Source organism: Somniosus microcephalus, chromosome 15 (assembly GCF_052327205.1).
Source record: "Somniosus microcephalus isolate GS21.2 chromosome 15, FLI_Smic_1.0, whole genome shotgun sequence".
Classification (NCBI taxonomy): Eukaryota; Metazoa; Chordata; class Chondrichthyes; order Squaliformes; family Somniosidae; genus Somniosus; species Somniosus microcephalus.
In genome coordinates this window covers 108485190-108505402 of record NC_141001.1, presented here as the reverse complement: position 1 = coordinate 108505402, position 20213 = coordinate 108485190, and the positions used below count along the sequence as shown (strand labels likewise).

General features: G+C 45.5%; 1 protein-coding gene across 3 annotated transcripts in view; it reads right to left on the bottom strand.

The window, feature by feature from the left end:
• Window positions 1-20213, bottom strand: part of cstf3 (cleavage stimulation factor, 3' pre-RNA, subunit 3) — a 130625-nt gene that overhangs the window by 53935 nt on the left and 56477 nt on the right. Inside the window, exon 1 of one of the 3 annotated variants that reach the window (XM_086008241.1) lies at window positions 19020-19550. The exons of the other annotated variants lie outside the window; for them this stretch is intronic. The gene's annotated coding sequence lies outside the window, so the exon portion shown is untranslated. Of the gene's footprint in view, window positions 1-19019; window positions 19551-20213 lie in introns of those variants that run through there. 3 annotated transcript variants of the gene reach the window in all.

The following is a 20213-nucleotide window of genomic DNA, read 5'->3' as shown; positions in this document are numbered from 1 at the left end:
GCTACAGACATATGCATTACGGAGGAACACCGGGCTAGAACTCAACGTTATGTCAAAGTACAACAACAATTAGAACAATTAAGTTACCGCCTCGTACAAGAGATGAAAACAATGAAAAAGTTCTATGACACCGAATGGGAGAGTCTGGAAAGACAACAGAACCTACTGGCTCAAGCAGAGAGCGACCATAGAGCCATCGTGACCAATTACCGATCACATCTCCCTGATGATGTTCAGGGGTTAGAATATTTGCATGATCTAGAGATACAGCAGAAGGGCAAATCACGCTGCACTGAGGATTTTGTTCTGCAATTAGAGACGGAGCTAGTGCAGGCAAAGTTAAGAGAAGTTGAATCACAGGGTGCTCTTAAGGAGATGCAGAAACAAATCTTGGACATGGAAAAGAGAAACGCTTCTTTACCTGATGAGAATAATGTGGCCATGTTGCAAGAGGAGCTTATAGGGGCGAAACTGAAAGAAGCTAAGCAAAGGATGTTGGAACTTGAAACGCAGAACCAAATCAGTGGTAATCAGCTATGTCAAGCAGAGAAGGAGTGCAAGGGTCTACATGAGAAGGTGCAATATCTCTCAGCCCAAAATAAGGGACTACTCACTCAGTTAAATGAAAGTAAACGGGAAATGGCTGAGATGGACTGCAAGAATAAAGAAGAGTTGATGGCAGTGAGACTTCGAGAGGCAGATAGCATAGCAGCCTTGGCTGAACTCCAACAGGAAATTGCGAAAGAAACAAATGAAGAGGAATCTTCAGGAAGCCAGGATTTTATTCCAGTTCTTCTCTACGACTCCTTACAAGCAGAGTGCGAGAAGTTGAAAAAACAGTATGAACAGGCCCAGACTACAATTCTGGAGGGGGTTAACTCAGCAACCTCCGAAAAGCTAGTTTCGTTGGAAGTATATGAGCAACTAAAGGTTGAACATGAGCAAGAAGTCCAAAGGCTGCAGGAAATTCTTGAGGAGCTCAGGGCCAAGACAGACTCATCGGTAGAAGTTCCATACATAGATGAGGATGTAGAGGTGAAAGACATGGCAGAACTCATAAAAATATGGAAGGAAGCCCAAGACAAATATGAGGCGGCAATTACCGAGGTTGACCGACTTGAAGAACAGTTTCAACTGGGAATGGGCCCTGAACATGAGCTAGAGAGCATCGAGGCGCAACTTCTCCAAGCACTGGAAGCCAAAGTACAAGAGGAAGAGAAGATGAAAGCATTGGAGAAAATGATGGATGAAATGGAGGAGTACGCTGAATTACGTCCAGGGGAACAGGAGAATGGGGAAACAGCTACTTCAGTAGAAGGATTAAATAGCCTGATAACGAAATCCCTGAAGGAAGGGAAAGGATTGAACGCACAAATGAGGCCAGGAGGGAAGGAAGGGCAGACATCCGAGGAAGAGCAGGATGAATATGATTGCTTGAAGAAGGGTTTTGACCTGTTGAGTGACACCGAATGTTATGAGGATGTGGTCTGCCCAAATTGTGATGGGAACTCCCAAAGTGCTGAAATCCTGAGGAAGCACTTAAGGTCTAAGGAACATAGAGAGTTGGTGGCGCTACAGATGGCAGCCGGGAAAAGAGCTCGGAGAGTTTCAAAAAGGCAGAAAAGAAAAAGAAGAAGCAGAAAATAATAACTGTTTAAAATATTATTACTTCTACTACCTCAGTCCGAACACTACGAAAGGTGCTAAATTTGTAAAAAAAAATCCAGGGACATTATCAAGACAGCCAGTGGGTTGTATAAGTCCGCACTGCTGGTTCAACAGGACGAAAGTACAAGCTGTTAAAAAAAAAAAAAAAAGGCTATGGAGGATGCTGTCTGGAACGAATTAATACCAGAGACTGAATTTATGAACTGTTCCCACAGAGACTGAACCTGTAAACTGATTCCACTGAGAGTATGTTTGTAAACTGTTATATGACGTTGACTCCATTGAGAGTATATCTGTAAATTGTTATATGACGTTGACTCCATCGAGAGTATATCTGCAAACTGTTTATATAAAGTTGAAGATTGTATGTTTAACGGGATTCTGTAAGTAATAAGCTAGGAAGGGAGGAGTGTTGTGTATGTAACCGTTTACCTTTAAGGGAACTATAGAATGTAACCGTTCGCCTTTAAGAGCACTACTTTAGGGTGGCACTATCTATTGGCTCATGTATACTGTAATACCGATAGTGACCACACCAGTATATAAGGGTTGTGATACGTTAACTAGGGCAGAATCGCCCGAGCCTCTGAATAGTAAAGACGTGTTTTATTTTGTTAACAGTGGAGTCTGTGATTATTTATAATACAACCCACAGACTTAACAATTAACACATTGCTGTTTCTGGGAGCTTGCGGTGCTCAAATTGGCTGCCATGTTTCCTACATTACAAGTGACTACACTTCTAAAGTACTTTATTGGCTGTAAAGCGCTTTGAGATGTCTGGTGGTCATGAAAGGCGTTATTTCTTTTTCTTTTAACTATATATTTAAATACTGTGATGCTCCTAGGTCATCTCAAGTGGCCCTGGGAGTCCTCAACATTGACTTCAGACCCCATGAAGTCTCATGGCTTCAGGTCAAGCATGGGCAAGGAAACCTCCTGCTGATTACCACCTACCGCCCTCCCTCAGCTGATGAATCAGTACTCCTCCATGTTGAACACCACTTGGAAGAAGCGCTGAGAGTAGCAAGGGCACAGAATGTACTCTGGGTGGGGGACTTCAATGTCCATCACCAAGAGTGGCTCGGTAGCACCACTACTGACGGAGCTGGCTGAGTCCTGAAGGACATAACTGCCGGTCTGAGACCCAACACGAGGGGAAAAACCTACTTGATCTCGTCCTCACCAATCTACCTGTTGCAGATGCACCTGTCCATGACAGTATTGGTAGCAGTGACCACCGCACAGTCACTGTGGAGACGAAGTCCCGTCTTCAGGCCGAGGACACCCTCCATCGTGTTGTGTGGCACTACCACCGTGCTAAATGGGATAGATTCAGAACAGATCTAGCAGCTCAAAACTGGGCATCCGTGAGGTGCTGTGGGCCATCAACAACAGCAGAATTGTATTCCACCACGATCTGTAACCTCATGGCCTGGCATATCCCTCACTCTACCATTACCATCAAGCCAGGGGATCAACCCTGGTTCAATAAGGAGTGTAGAAGAGCATGCCAGGAGCAGCACGAGGTGTACCTAAAAATGAGGTGCCAACCTGGGGAAGCTGCAACACAGGGATACATGCATGCTAAAAAGTAGAAGCAGCATGCTATAGACAGGGCTAAGCAATCCCACAATCAACGGATCCGATCAAAGCTCTGCAGTCCTGCCACATCCAGTCGTGAATGGTGGTGGACCATTAAACAAATAATGGGAGGAGGAGGCTCCATGAATATCCCCATCCTCAATGATGGTGTAGACCAGCACATGAGTGCAAAAGACAAGGCTGAAGCATTTGCAACCATCTTTAGCCAGGAGTGCCAAGTGGATGATTCATATCGGCCTACTCCCGAGGTCCCCACCATCACAGAAGCCAGTCTTCAGCCAATTCGATTCACTCCACGTGATATCAAGAAACGGCTGAGCGCACTGGATACAACAAAGGCTATGGGCCTCGACAACATCCCGGCTATCGTGCTGAAGACCTGTGCTCCAGAACGAGCCGCGCCTATAGCCAAGCTGTTCCAGTACAGCTACAACACTGGCATCTATCCGACAATGTGGAAAACTGCCCAGGTGTGTCCTGTCCACAAAAAGCAGGAAAATCCAATCTGGCCAATCACTGCCCCATCAGTCTACTCTCAATCATCAGCAAAGTGATGGAAGGTGTCACTGACAGTGCTATCAAGCAGCACTTACTCACCAATAACCTGCTCACTGATGCCCAGTTTGGGTTCCGCCAAGACCACTCGGCTCCAGACCTCATTACAGCCTTGGTCCAAACATGGACAAAGGAGCTGAATTTCAGAGGTGAGGTGAGAGTGACTGCCCTTGACATCAAGGCAGCATTTGACCAAGTGTGGCATCAAGGAGCCCGAGTAAAACTGAAGTTAATGGGAATCGGGGGGGGGGGGGGGGGGGGGGAAACTCTCCACTGGCTGAACTCATACGTAGCACAAAGGAAGATGGTTGTGGTGGTTGAAGGTCAATCATCACAGCCTCAGGACATGGCTGCAGGAGTTCCTCAGGGCAGTGTCCTAGGCCCAACCATCTTCAGCTGCTTCATCAATGACCTTCCCTCCAACATAAGGTCAGAAATGGGGATGTTCGCTGATGACTGCACAGTGTTCAGTGCCATTCACAACTCCTCAGATAATGAAGCAGTCCATGCCCGCATGCAACAAGACCCGGACAACGTTCAGGCTTGGGCTGATAAGTGGCAGGTAACATTCGCATCACAGAAGTACCAGGCAATGACTATCTCCAACGAGCGAGAGTAACCTTGACATTCAATAGCATTACCATCGCCGAATCTGCCACCATCAACATCCTGAGGGTCACCATTGACCAGAAACTTAACTGGACCAGCCACATAAATACTGTGGCAACAAGAGCAGGTCAGAGGCTGGGTATTCTGGTGAGTGCCTCACCTCCTGACTCCCTAAAGCCTTTCCACCATCTACAAGGCACAAGGAGTGTGATGGAATACTCTCCACTTGCCTGGATGAGTGCAGCTCCAACAACACTCAAGAAGCTCGACACCATCCAGGACAAAGCAGCCCACTTGATTGGCACCCCATCCACCACCTTAAACATTCACTCCCTCCACCACCGGCGTACCGTGGCTGCAGTGTGTACCATTTACAAGATGCACTGCAGCAACTCGCCAAGGCTTCTTCGGCAGCACCTCCCAAACCCACGACCTCTTCCACCTAGAAGGACAAGGGCAGCAGGCGCATGGGAACACCGCCACCTCCAAGTTCCCCTCCAAGTCACACACCATCCTGACTTGGAAATATATCGCCGATCCTTCATCGTCGCTGGGTCAAAATCCTGGAACTCCCTCCCTAACAGCACTGTGGGAGTACCTTCACCACACGGACTGCAGCGGTTCAAGAAGGCAGCTCACCACCACCATCCCGAGGGCAATTAGGGATGGGCAATAAATGCTGGCCTTGCCAGCGACGCCCACATCCCATGAACGAATAAAAAGGTCTCCAATTAGAACAAAGGTTGCCACGTCTACAACAAACTTATTTTATGCAATGTAATGCTGCTGGGTAAATTAGGTCAAAACAATTGGAAATATATAAAATGTGCCAGATTATTTACTGAATTTAAAACTCAACACGTGTAGTTTTACTTTCAGGACATCAAGGGCCTGAATAGAATATTTATGTAATGCTTCATTAGTCATATAAATGGTTACATCTTGCTGTTACTGAAACGCAATCCTAAATTGTTGAGGTCACGTAGTCAGAAACCATTGCACAGCTCACCTGCTATTAAAATAAACTTTAAAAAAAAAAAGTTAATGCAATGCTCATGTGTAGAAATGTAGAATGTAATAGTTATAACGGCACAGAAGGAGGCCATTCAGCCCATCGAGTCCATGCCGGCTCTCTGTAGAGCAATCCAGTGAGTCCCATTCCCCCGCTCTATCCCCGGAGCCCTGCAAGATTATTTCCCTCAAGTGCCTATCCAGTCTCCCCTTGAAAACATTGAGAGTCTCCGCTTCCACCACTTCCGTCGGCAGCGAGTTCCAGGTCCTCACCACTCGCTGCGTAAAAAAAGTTTTTCTTCACATCCCCCCTGTATCTCTTGCCGAATACCTTAAATTTGTGTGCCCTAGTCCGTGTACCATCAACTAGTGGGAACAGCCTCTCTCAGTCTAGCCTATCCAAACCCGTCATAATTTTGTACACCTCTATCAAATCGCCCCCCAACCACCTTTGCTCTAATGAAAGCAAATCCAGCTTCTCCAACCTGTCCTTGTAGCCAATGCAGAATGCTACCTCAGACGGAGTCAAGTGGGTGGTGGTTTTGTAACTTACGACCATAATCTTCATTTACGTGGCGCCTTTAATATATTTTTAAAAATCAATCTGCACTTCACAGAGAAGCATACAGAAAATACACTGAGCTAGGGGTGAGAGACTTGGAACTGACTAAAAGCTCGGTTCAAGAGGTGGGCTTTACGGAAGATTTTAAAGAAGCAGGGAGGGAATTCCATCAAGTAAGATCCAGGCAACTGAACGCTCTGCAGCCAATGGTGGGATGAAGAGCTGGGGTGGGGGGGGCGGTTTGCATAAGAGACTGGAATCAGAGGGCTGAAGGAGGCTACGGAGAAAGGGTGGGAGAGATTTAGAGGCGAGGATGATGATAAACCATGCCAGAGGATGGGACGACCTTGGATCTGGACTGGAGGTGACGGAGGTTGAACAGTTTCCCGTTTGTTCTGTAAATTAGCTCCACTCCAATGGGGAGCTTACTGAGGGTGAGATGGAGCATTGCAGCAAGGATGATTGAGAAGAGCGTTGGTGCGATGACACAGCCTTGCTTGACCCCGGTTCGTACGTGAATTGGGTCTGTGGTGGAACCGTTGGTCAGGATCACGGCTTGCATGTCGTCGTGAAGCAGGCGGAGGATAGTGACAAACTTTTGAGGGCAGCCGAATTTGAGGAGGACACTCCATAATCCCTCACGGTTGACAGTGTCGAAGGCCTTTGTGAGATCAAAGAAGGCCATGTAGAGCGGTTGGTGCTGTTCCCTGCATTTCTCTTGTAATTGACGTGCGGTGAAGATCATGTCCATTGTGCCCCTTAGTGGGCGGAATCCGCATTGCGACTCTGGGAGGAGCTCTTCGGCCACTGGGAGAAGGCGATTGAGGAGGATTCTTGCGATGACTTTCCCTGTGGCAGATAGCAGGGAAACTCCTCTGTAATTACCACAATCGGACTTGTCACCTTTCTTGAAGATAGTCACAATTACGGTGTCTCTGAGATCCCCTGGCATGCTCTCCTCCTTCCAGATAAGAGAAATGAGTTCATGAATTCGCGCCAGTAGTGCTTCTCCGCCATGCTTTAGTGCCTCGGCCAGGATTCCATCTACTCCTGAGGCCTTGTTGTTCCTCAGTTGTTCTCTTGTCGTCGAATTGCAGTATGCAGACGATGCTTGCTTCTGCGCTCACTCGGAGGTCGAACTCCAAACCATCGTAAATACCTTCACCGAAGCATACGAGAGCATGGGCCTTACACTAAACATCCGTAAGACAAAGGTCCTCTACCAACCTGCCCCCCGATTATCAAAATCCACAACAAGGCCTTGGACAACATGGACCACTTTCCTTACCTCGGGAGCCTGCTGTCAACAAGGGCAGACGTCGACGACGAAGTCCAACACCGCCTTCAGTGTGCCAGTGCAGCCTTCGGTCGCCTGAGGAAGAGAGTGTTTGAAGACCAGGACCTCAAACCCGGCACTAAGCTCATGGTCTACAGGGCAGCAGTGATACCCGCCCTGCTGTATGCCCCAGAGACATGGACCATGTACAGTAGGCACCTCAAAGCACTGGAGAGGTACCACCAACGCTGCCTCCACAAGATCCTGCAAATCCATTGGCAGGATAGGCGCACCAACGTCAGTGTTCTTGCTCAGGCCAACATCCCCAGCATCGAAGCTTGGACCACGCTCGCTCAGCTCCGATGGACGGGTCACATTGTCCGCATGCCCGATACGAGACTCCCAAAACAAGCGCTCTATTTGGAGCTCCGGCAAGGCAAGAGAGCCCCAGGTGGGCAGAGGAAACGCTTCAAGGACACCCTAAAAACCTCCTTGAAAAAGTGTAACATCCCCACCGACACCTGGGAATCCCTGGCCCAAGACCGCACAAAGTGGAGGAGAAGCATCCAGGAAGGCGCCGAACACCTCAAGACTCTTCACCAGGAGCAAGCGGAAGGAGCGCACGTCAAGCCAAGCACCCCACCCACCCGCCCCTTCAACCACCGTCTGCCCCACCTGTGACAGAGACTGTAGGTCCCGCATTGGACTCATCGGTCACCTGAGAACTCATTTTTAATGTGGAAGCAAGTCATCCTTGGTTCCGAGGGACTGCCTAAGAAGAAGAAACCATGCCAGATAAAAGGCAGAAACCGAACTGAAATGCATGCTTAACCGTTGTGGCTTCCAACTAGTCAGCATTAATATGAATGTAACAATACACTTTGAAATCATGAGTATTGCCTGAAATAAGAATTCTCAGTGGAAGCGCATTTTATTATCCACCATCATTCCCTTGTGCAACCTCTTCACATCATTCAACTTATTGGTGGCAGGAAAAGGAGAGGCTTTACACATCAATTTAACGCCAGAAACTTCATCATTTCTGAAACATATCCACTTTTATGAACTCATTCAACCATTGCCTCACAAATGGTAATACAAAAGAATAAAGTTCTCAACAACAAAAAAATCCTGAAAAAGAATTAGGACAACACTGGAAATGGAAGGACCATCTTTGCCTTGGAATCATGGGGAATATAAGTAGTGCTCAGGTGAAACAATTTATTTTCCTAAAGATACATGAAGGAAAGAGATCCAACAGTGCAACACTGCCTCTTGAAAGTACGGAGGTACCAAAATGCATTGGTGCAGCGTGCCACTGTCAGTTATAGAAACATAGAAGATAGGAGCAGGAGTAGGCCATTCGGCCCTTCGAGCCTGCTCCGCCATTCAATGAGATCATGGCTGATCATCCAAATTCAGTACCCTGTCCCTGCTTTCTCCCCATATCCCTTGATCCCTTTAGCCTTAAGAAATATATCCAACTCCCTCTTGAATATATTTAATGAACTGGCCTCCACCGCCCACTGTGGCAGAGAATTCCACAGGTTCACCACTCTCTGGGTGAAGAAATTCCTCCTCATTTCAGTCCTAAATGGCTTACCCCCTTTTCTTAGACTATGACCCCTGGTTCTGGACTCCCCTGCCATCATAAACATCCTTCCTGCATCTAGTCTGTCCAGGCCTGACAGAATTTTATAAGTTTCGATGAGATCCCCTCTCAATCTTCTAAATTCCAGTGAGTATAAGCCCAATCGACACAATCTCTCCTCATACGTCATTCCTGCCATCCCAGGTATCAGCCTGGTGAATCTTCGCTGCACTCCTTCCATGGCAAGAATGTCCTTCCTCAGGTAAGGCAACCAAAACTGCACACAATACTCAAGGTGCGGTCTCACCAAGGCCCTGTACAACTGTAGCAAGACATCCTTGTTCTTGTACTTGAACCCTCTTGCTACGAAGGCCAACATACCATTTGCCTTCTTAACCGCCTGCTGCACCTGCATACTTACCTTCAGCGACTGGTGCACAAGAACACCCAGGTCTCTTTGCACTTCCCCTTCTCCCAATCTATTGCCATTCAAATAATAATCTGCCTTCCTGTTTTTGCCACCAAAGTGGATAACCTCACATTTATCCACATTATAGTGCATTTGCCATGTTTCTGCCCAATCACCCAATCTGTCCAAATCGTACTGGAGTTTCACGACATCCTCCTCACAGCTTACCCTCCCACCCAGCTTTGTGTCGTCTGCAAATTTGGAGATATTACATCCAATTCCCTCGTCCAGATCATTAATATATATTGTGAACAGCTGGGGTCCTAGGACCAATCCTTGCGGTACCCCACTAGTCACTACCTGCCACTCGGAAAACAACCCGTTTATTCCAACTCTTTGCTTTCTGTCCGCCAACCAGTTCTCTATCCAAGTCAATACCTTGCCCCCAATCCCATGTGCCTTAATTTTGCACGCTAATCTCTTATGTGGGACCTTATCGAAAGCCTTCTCAAAGTCCAAATACACCACATCCACTGGTTCTCCCTTATCTATTTTACCAGTTACATCCTCAAATTTTTTTTGAGGATTCTAGGCGAGCAGCCCAATGAGGATTCTATCAAACCCAACAGCACCCTGTTTTTGACTATTCACTACTGCTAAGCTTCTCCTGAAGTCAAACTCGAGTCAAGTCTTGTGCTGTGGGGATGGGAGGAGCACTGAATAATTGACTGAGCTAAATAGGCTGGCCCATACAAGGGGCAAAGATGGCAGGAACCATCAATCCAAAAGGTCTAGAGAAGAATTTTGTCCGCAATTCCAGCCTCATCAAGGAATGGCTTCTTGAGGCAATAAGAACATAAGAAATAGGAGTGTGAAGGAAATGCAAACATGACTAAAACATCCAAGAAACTGGTTTGTGATTTGGTTCCAAGGTATACACTAAAACATTTTTTTTTGAGATACAGATATACATTGAGTTGGAGATGAGGCATAGGCAAAAAAAACATTTTTGGGGATAAAATAGTCCTTTCACTTGAAAGTACAGTAACTTTCAGTGCTGCTTTGATGGGTACATGGAATAGGCATCATTAGAAGGTTGACAGCAGTAAACAAGATCACGTAAGAACATAATAATTAGGAGCCAGGAGTAGGCCATACGGCCCCTCGAGCCTGCTCCGCCACTCAAGAAGATCATGGCTGTTCTTTGACCTCAACTCCACTGTCCCACCCGATCCCCATATCCCTTGATTCCCCTAGAGTCCAAAAATCTATCACTCTCAGGCTTGAATATACTCAAATGATTCAGCATCCACAGCCCTTTGTGGCAGAGCATTCCAAAGATTCACAACCCTTAGTGAAGAAATTTCTCCTCATCTCAGTCTTAAATGGCTGACCCCTTATCCTGAGACTATGCCCCCTAGTTCTAGGCTCTCCAGCCAGGGGAAACAACCTCTCAGCATCTACCCCGTCAATCCCCCTCAGAATCTTGTATGTTTCAATGAGATCACCTCTCATTCTTCTAAACTCCAGAGAGTATCGGCCCGTTCTACACAATCTCTCATCATAGGACAACCCTCGCATCCCAGGGATCAATCTAGTGAACCTTTGTTGCACCATCTCTAAGGCAAGTGTGTCTTTCCTCAGATAAGGAGACCAAAACTGTACACAGTACTCCAGGTGTGGTCTCACCAAGGCCCTGTAATAATTGCAGTAAGACTTCCTTACTCGTTTACGCCTATCCCCTTGCAATAAAGGCTAACATGCCATTTGCTTTCCTAATTGCTTACTGTACCTGTATGCTAGCTTTCTGTGTTTCTTGTACTAGGACGCCCAAATCTCTCGGAACACCAACATTTAATAGTTTCTCACCATTTAAAAAATATTGTTTTTCTATTCTTTCTACCAAAATGAATAACCTCACATTTCCCCACATTATACTCCATCTGCCACCTTATTGCCCACTCACCTAACCTGTCTATATCCCTTTGCAGGCTCTTGTGTCCTCCTCACAGCTTACTTTCCCACCTAGCTTTGTATCATCAGCAAACTTGGATACATTGCACTCGGTGGTCCCTTCGTCTAGGTCATTAATATAGATTGTAAATAGCTGAGGCCCCAACACTGATCCTTGCGGCACCCCACTAGTTACAGCCTGCCAGCCAGAAAATGACCCGTTTATCCCTACTCTCTGTTTACTGTCCGTTAACCAGTCCTCTATCCATGCTAATACATTACCCCCCAACCCTATGAGCCCTTATCTTGTGTAGCAACCTTTTATGTGGCACTTTATTGAATGCCTTTTGGAAATCCAAATATACCACATCCACTGGTTCCTCTTTATCTACCTTGCTAGTTACAGCCTCAAAAAATTCCAGTAAACTTGTTAAACATGATTTCCCTTTCATAAAGCCATGTTGACTCTGCCTAACCATATTATGATTTTCTAAGTGCCCTGTTACCACTTCCTTAATAACGGATTCCAGCATTTTCCCGACAACTGATGTCACGCTAACTGGCCTGTAGTTCCCTGCTTTCTCTCTCCCTCCTTTCTTGAAAAGCGGGGTTACATTTGCGACCTTCCAATCCGCTGGGACCGTTCTAGAATCGAGGGAATTTTGGAAGATCTCAACCAATGCATCCACTTTCTCTGCAGCCACCTCTTTTAGAACTCTAGGATGTAGACCATCAGGTCCAGGGTTCTGTCGGCTTTTAGTTTCTCAAGTGCTTTTTCTCTACTGATATTAATTACTTTAAGTTCCTCACTCTTATTAGCCCCTTGGTTCCCCACTATTCTTGGTATGCTTCTTGTGTCTTCTACTGTGAAGACAGATACAAAATATTTGTTTCTTCTACTGTGAAGACAGATACAAAATATTTGTTTAAAGTCTCTGCCATTTCCTTATTCCCCATTATAATTTCTCCTACCCCAGGACATGATGGCCATTTTTAGCTTTCCTTCAAGAATGCATTTAAACATCGGAAGTCAAGCAGCATGATGTAAGCTAGCATTACAAATGACCAGATTTACTGGACGAACTTGGGGAACAAAACTGTTCTGCTCTCCGCTGTTGGGTCTTTTAGGCAGCTCTATGATAGAAGAGCTTGCCAAACCCAGACAAACTCTTGAAATAGGAGTTTGCTCTGAGAATCTCTCAGCCAAACTAGTGTCTCATAAACTCACTTGAATAGGTGACAACAGGGGAGATTACTTGGTGCCAGAGCATGGAGGAGCAGGTGCCTCATGACAGCATGCAAAAACATGCTTTAGTTGCAACCTGCTTACAAATTGCAGTTGCAACTTTGAGGTTTGCTTCCTCACTTGAGCTTGGCTGTCAAGTAAAACTGGCAGCCATTGCATGCAGGCAGCATTTCACATGTCAAACAGATTTCGATTAGGGTTTGACTTTCATCAAAACTGGAACATAAAATGATTTGCATGGTGAGGTTGATAGAGCAGAAACAATGTGCCGAAACTTTCTGCCCTTGGTGGAGTGCCAAGCTCACCCAATAAATTTGGTAATTTGTGATGCATACTTAAAACAATCCATTGTAGGTAAAATATGTTTAGTCTTTCTTGGGAGGTCATTATTAAGCAAGCACTCAAAGTTACAAAGTATTTACAGCACAGAAACAGGCCATTCGGTCCAACTCGTCCATGACTATGTTTATGCTCCACACGAGCCTCCTACCCACCCCTCTTATCTAACCCCATCAACATATCCTTCTATTCCTTTCTCCCTCATGTGCTTATCTACCGTCCCCTTAAATGCATCTATACGATTCACCTCAACTACTCCCTGTGGTAGCAAGTTCCACATTCCAACCACTCTTTGGGTAAAGAAGTTTCTCCTGAATTCCCTGTTGGATTTATTAGTGACGATCTTATATTTATGGCCCCTAGTTCTGGTCTCGCCTGTGGAAACATCTTCTCCTATCACCCCCCACACACACACAGATGGAAACATCTTCTCTACGTCTACCCTATCAAACCCTTTCATAATCTCAAAGACCGCAATCATATTTTAACATATGGGGTTGGATTAGTTTTGAAATGATGGATTCTGTTGAGAAAATGGTAAACAGTTGTTTGCTGCCGTTATATGGGATGTTATCCATGGAGATATGGAAGACAGTTGCAAGGTCATTCGCCAAGGTTTCTTCAGCAGCACCTTCCCAAACCCGCGACCTCTCCCACCTAAAAGGACAAGGGCAGCAGGCGCATGGGAACACCACCACCTCCAAGTTCCCCTCCAAGTCACACACCATCCTGACCTGGAAATATATCGCCGTTGGGTCAAAATCCTGGAACTCCCTCCCCAACAGCACTGTGGGAGTACCTTCACCACACGGACTGCAGCGGTTCAAGGCGGCAGCTCACCACCACCTTCTCAAGGGCAATCAATGCTGGCCTTGCCAGCAACGCCCACATCCCGGAACGAATTTTAAAAAAAGGTCCTCTTGCATTACAGATCACAAGTTCATCAACAGATACCTTTTGCAGTGCAAGTTTCTAGGAAGTTAATCATAGAATGGTTACAGCACAGAAGGAGGCCATTCGGCCCACCGAGCCCGTGCCCGCTCTCTGCAAGAGCACTTCAGCTAGTCCCAATCCCCCGCAAATTTCTTTTCCTTCAGGTATTTATCCAGCTCCCTTTTGAAAGTCATGATTGAGTCTGCCTCCACCTCCCTTTCAGGCGGTGCATTCCAGATCCTAACCACTCGCTGCGTAAAAATGTTTTTCCTCATGTCGCCTTTGGTTCTTCTGCGAATCATCTTAAATCTGTGTCCTCTGGTTCTCAACCCTTCATCCAATGGGAACAGTTTCTCTCTATCTACTGTCTAGACCCCTCATGATTTTGAACATCTCTATCAAATCTCCTCTCAACCTTCCCTGCTCTAAGGAGAACAACCCCTGCTTCTCCAGTCTATCCATGTAAGAGGTCCCTCATCCCTGGAACCATTCTTGTAAATCTTTTCTGCACCCTCTCTAAGGCCTTCACATCCTTCCTAAAGTGCAGTGCCCAGAATTGGACACAATACTGCTGTTGAAGCCGAACCAGTTCATCATAACGTCCTTGCTTTTGTACTCTTTGCCTCTATTTATGAAGCCCAAAATCCCATATGCTTTTTTAACTGCTTTCTCAACCTGCCCTGCCACCTTCAACGAGTTGTGCACATATACCCCGATGTCTCTTTGATCATGCACCCCCTTTAGGATTAGTTTATATTTCCTCTCCTCATTCTTTCTACCAAAATGTATCACTTCGCACTTTTCTGCGTTAAATTTCATCTGCCACATGTCTGCCTATTCCACCAGCCTGTCTATGTCCTCTTGAAGTCTATCACTATTCTTCCAAGTTTTGTGTCATCTGCAAACTTTGAAATTTTGCCCTTTACTCCCAAGTCCAAGTCATTGATATATATCAAGAAAAGCAGTCCCATATTCAAGGTGGATATTGCCTGGCTGTTAAAAGCATCTTCTCGCTATGCTGGTGGGAGTTTTTCACAAGTTTTATGATTAATATGACCAGTCAGTGGTAAATGCACTGCCTAATGTGGTACGGAATTAGATCAAGAATTTCTGCCATGGCTGTAATGGGGGTGCTACAAACAACCTCGGTATCCTTGGACTATGAAGGAGTTGTGTGTGTGTGTGTATGGGTATAAATATATACAGCTGCTGTTTATCATTATACATTGATCCCGGATGGCTTCTGCAAGTGTGTGGACAGTATACGATAGCTTCCAAGATCAAATAGCTTGCTGATGTGCACTGTCTTGACATGTAGAATGACAGTGGGTGAGATACAAGAGGGCTGCTGTTGCCTTAATAACCATACTCCAGTCTGAGTTACCTTCAGAAAAGGATGGGAGAAAATTGAGGCGGTGGCAGAAAAGGAAGGTTTGAACAGATTCTGTGGAGCACTACCCATGACAATGCAAGCGAGCAGACTGAAACCATGAAGGTATGTGTCAGATCCACCACTACCTAATAAGAGCTTAAGAAATAAGAGCAGGAGTAGGCCATACGGCCCCTCGAACCTGCTCCGCCATTCAATAAGATCATGGCTGATCATCGACCTCATCTCCACTTCCCCGCCCGATCTCCATATCCCTTGATTCCCCTAGAGTCCAAAAATCTATCGATCTCAGCCTTGAATATACTCAAAGACTCAGCATCCACAGCCCTCTGGGGCAGAGAATTCCAAAGATTCACAACTCTGAGTGAAGAAATTCTTCATCTCAGTCTTAAATGGCCTACTCCTTATCCTGAGACTATGCCCCGTAGTTCTAGACACTCCAACCAGGGGAAACAGCCTCTCAGCATCTACCCTGTCAATCCCCTTCAGAATCTTGTATGTTTCAATGAGATCACCTCTCATTCTTCTAAACTCCAGAGTATCGGCCCATTCTACACAATCTCTCCTCATAGGACAACCCTCTCATCCCAGGGATCAATCTAGTGAACCTTCGTTGCACCGCCTCCAAGGCAAGTATATCCTTCCTTAGATAAGGAGACCAAAACTGAGCACAGTACTCCAGGTGTGGTCTCACCAAGGCCCTGTACAATTGTAGCAAGACTTCCTTACTTTTATACTCCAACCCCCTTGCAATAAAGGCCAACATGCCATTTGCCTTCCTTATTGCTTGCTGTACCTGCATGCTAGCTCTGTGTTTCTTGCACGAGGACACCCAAATCTCTCGGAACACCAACATTTAAAAGTTTCTCACCATTTAAAAAAGATTCTGTTTTTCTATTCTCCCTACCAAAGTGAATAACCTCACATTTCCCTACATTATACTCCATCTGCCACCTTACTCAGTCTATCGATATCCCTTTGCAGACTCTGTGTTCTCCTCACAGCTTACTGTCCCACCTAGCTTTGTATCGTCAGCAAACTTGGATACATTACACTCGGCCCCTTCATCTAGGTCATTAATATAGATTGTATATAGCGGCACTGAATTTTTTTTTACAAGGATGATGCCAGAACTGAGAGGTTATACCTATCAGGAAAGATTGAACAGGATGAAGCTCTTTTCTCTAGGGGTGACCTGAGAGAGGTCTTTAAGGTTATAAAAGCATTTGATAGGGTAGACGTAGAGGGGGCCGAGGGGGGTCCAAAACTAGGGGCCGTAAATATAAGATAGCCAGTAATAAATTCAATAGGGAATTCAGGAGAAACTTCTTTACCCAGAGAACGGTTACAATGTGGAACTCGTTACCACAAGGAGTAGTTCTCTGGGGTAGAGAATTCTAAAGATTCACAACCTTTTGAGCGAAGAAATTTCTCATCTCAGTCCTAAATGGCCGACCCCTTATTCTGAGACTGTGACCCCTGGTTCTAGACTCCCCAGCCAGGGGAAACATCCTCCCAGCATCTACTCTGTCAAGCCCCTTAAGAATTTTGTATGTTTCAGTGAGATCACCTCTCATTCTTCTAAACTCTGGGGAATATAGGCCTAGTCTACTCAATCTCTCCTCATAGGACAATCCCCCCATCCCAGGAATCAGTCTAGTGAACCTTCGTTGCACTCCCTCTAAGGCAAGTATATCCTTCCTTAGATAAGGAGACCAAAACTGTACACCGTACTCTGAGTGTGGTCTCACCAAGGCCCTATATAATTGTAGTAAGACTTATTTACTCTTATACTCCAATCCCTTTGTAATAAAGGCTAACATACCATTTGCTTTCCGAATTGCGTGCTATGCCTGCATGTTAACTTTCAGTGATTCGTGTACAAGGACGCCCAGGTCCCTCTGAACACCAACATTTCCCAGTCTCTTATGTGAAGGAGGCCTTACCTAACAAATTTACTAGCGTTTTCCAAAGAAATGGGGGGCTCCACAGGGATAAGTGCTGGGCTATTGCCACTTATAAAATATATTAAAAAATGATTTGAGAATGGGAACAGAAACAAAGCTGTCCAAATCTGCAGATGACACAACATTTTGGGAAGGGAGGTGGGATTAAACAATAGGGCACAGGCAAACTAAGTACAAAGGGATATCTGCAAGTTGGGAAGGAGGGCCGATGAGTGGTCACTGGCATTTTAAAGTGAACAAATGCAAGGTAATGGGGCTAGGGACGGGAAAGAAACATGGGAATACAAACCAGTATCTGGCTCAAGGCAACTGAGCTATGAAGAGAGGTTTGAAAGCCTCAGTTTATTCTGGAGAAGCTAACGTCTCAAGGTGAGATGTTAGTGCAGCATTCACAATTAAGGAAATAGATAAATTCAACCACAGCAATATGTTTGAGATAGCCACAAATTCTAGAACCAGGGGCCACGGGCTGAAGCTTAGAAGAGGGGAGGTGCACAGACAATTTAGATGTAAATACTTTACAAAGAGGGTGGAAAAAATGTGGCATGGAATGCCCAGAGAGGCAGACAGTGTGGAAAAATGCAAGAGAATCGGATAGATATTCAAGGCAGTGGATGATTGAGAGGCAGTAGATTTTGGAACTGGTCGGATGGGCTCCAGAAGCTTTCCCGATTCTGTATCTTACTATGTTCCTATGTTCTAGTGTTCCTCTCCCACCTCTGGGGGCTTGCAAAAGAGGCAGCCTATGACAACTGCAGTAAATCATACACCAAATCACATAACTAGCAATGTTATTTTTATTTCATTCCAAGAACTCCATTCATGTAGAGTCAAATTTCATTTTATTAAATATTTTAACAATAAACTTGCAATAGCAATCGCGGCGTGCACGTTCTGGAGGTTGTGTGTGAAAAGAAATTCACAGTAAAATCCATATGCAGGCTCTCAATGCCAGAGTGGACAAAGGGACCTCTTGGGTAGCGCTGAGCCATACAAGATACAGAAAACATCAGGTTCTACTTCTGGTCCACGCTGAGTTAGTTAATCTCAGCTGCGATATTAGAATTGGCCTCAACACTGCAGATTAGGAGAGGAAAATTGCCACTCAAGGTTCAATTTTCTGCGCGGTATTTAGTCACCCCTGCTGAAAACTATTGGGATGATACAGGAAGGAGATTGGGGTCGGCTGCCATACCCTGTATGATTGAATAGCCTGCCGAAAGTCGTGCAGGCTATTCAAATAAAAAGAAATTGGCTATTTGGGCAAGGATCCCGAGACTCTGGCATCAGTTGAACCGTACAGCAGCAAGCCGTTCGTGTCTTCAGCAGAGTAAAGTGCAAATAAATCAATTTGGAAAGCTTAATACAGTGCAGCTGCCTTAAAGAACAAACGAACGCCCATTTCTACAGCGTCTTTCACATCCTCAGGACGTCCCAAAGCACTTGGGCAGCCAATGAATTACTGTTGAAATGTGGCAGGAAATTTGCACAAAGCAAGCTCATACAAACAAGTAAGCGCCTAATTAATCCGTGGTGTTCACTGTGGGATAAATATCGACCAGGAAACTGGAAGAACTCTCCTGCTCTTCATTGAATTAACCTACCAGAATAGGGAGATGAGGCCTCTGTTTAACGTCTCATCCAAAAGACAGGACCTCTGCCACTGCAGCACTTCCTCAGTGCCGCACCAAGTGTCAGCCTGGATTATGTGCCCAAGTGTTGGAGTGGGGCTTGAACTCGAGGCATTCTAACTCAGCCGAGTGCTGCCGCTGAACCAAACTGACTTAATTGGTTAACGCCACTGCTTTTCTTTGTGCCATTAACTTAATCTTAAATATTCTGCTTTAAAGCACATCCCGTTTAAGTGCACAGATCTCCGCGGCTTCTCATAGACCATTTACTCACCTAAGCGCACCGATTCTTGTTTCATAAAAGCCATTGTCCCACGCCGACAGCATATTTCACACCTAATAATGTAAAGCGATCAGAGTTCATTGCTGCAGGCGTGCCTGCCCAAGGTAGTGACAACGCACGGCAAGATCAATCGAGATGTTTCTGCACAACCGCTTGAGAAGTGAACGCTGATAATGCCAGCCTGTTTCAAATGTAGAGCGTGTTAAATTCAAGAGCGTACAGATCAACAGAAGAGATTTTTCCTGTGCCTCTTACAACCCTAATCTAAGCTTTACATTTGAGATACCCTGTGTTTTTTTTTGTAAATGCCAAAAAACTAAAAAAAAGACTAAACATGTTCAAACCAGGTGATTTGTTGCACATGAATAACACCATTCACTCTCCTTACATCTGCTGCTTGAATATTCATTGTGCTTATATTTATATTCCTTATTTTCTGTCACCGTAGAGCTGGCTTTTTAGCAAGACAGTTATTAAGTTCATTAAGGACGACCCTCTGTTTAATACTGTATTTAATACTTAATAAAGTAGTTTCTCTAACCCAGGAGTTTCCCAGCTTTTTGCCTTCACGGGCTGTTAGGTGCACACCGCGGAGTGTTTGCGAGCCAAATATAAAAGTATTACGTGAACGCTCCCATTAATTTGCCTATTTCTCAAGCTGTGCGGAAAGATACACCAGTGAGGAAACTGTGCTAACAGCAGCCCTTTGCAAACCTCCAGGCCCACAAATTAAAATAGGTCAAACCAGCACGAAAGAAATAAAGGGCCAACGAACCTTGCGTTGTCCGAGTTCCGAAGGCTGGATCGCGAAGGCTCGAGGGTGCGCACGTGGCCCATAGTCTGGATGCCAGCCTCGCTCTAACCTCGTGTATAAATTTAGGATTCAAAATGTTGAGTATGCTGGCGAGCAGAGCTCACGTTTTAAGGTTAGCACTTTATTGTACACTCTGCTCTCTGGCATTTTAAACATTTAGAACTCAATGGGAACATTTTGTTTAAAATGCTCTCGTTTTAAACATCCGCTCATTGAATTCAGACCCATTTCTTTCAATGCCCTCTGGTCAAATGCACAGCCTGGTTTAATGCACATTTTTCTAGCTGGCAAATACAATGTGCATTTAGCAGGCTCCCTGAAGGAGGACTAATTTGCATGGTTATGGGGATAGGCTGGGGTGTGGGACTAAA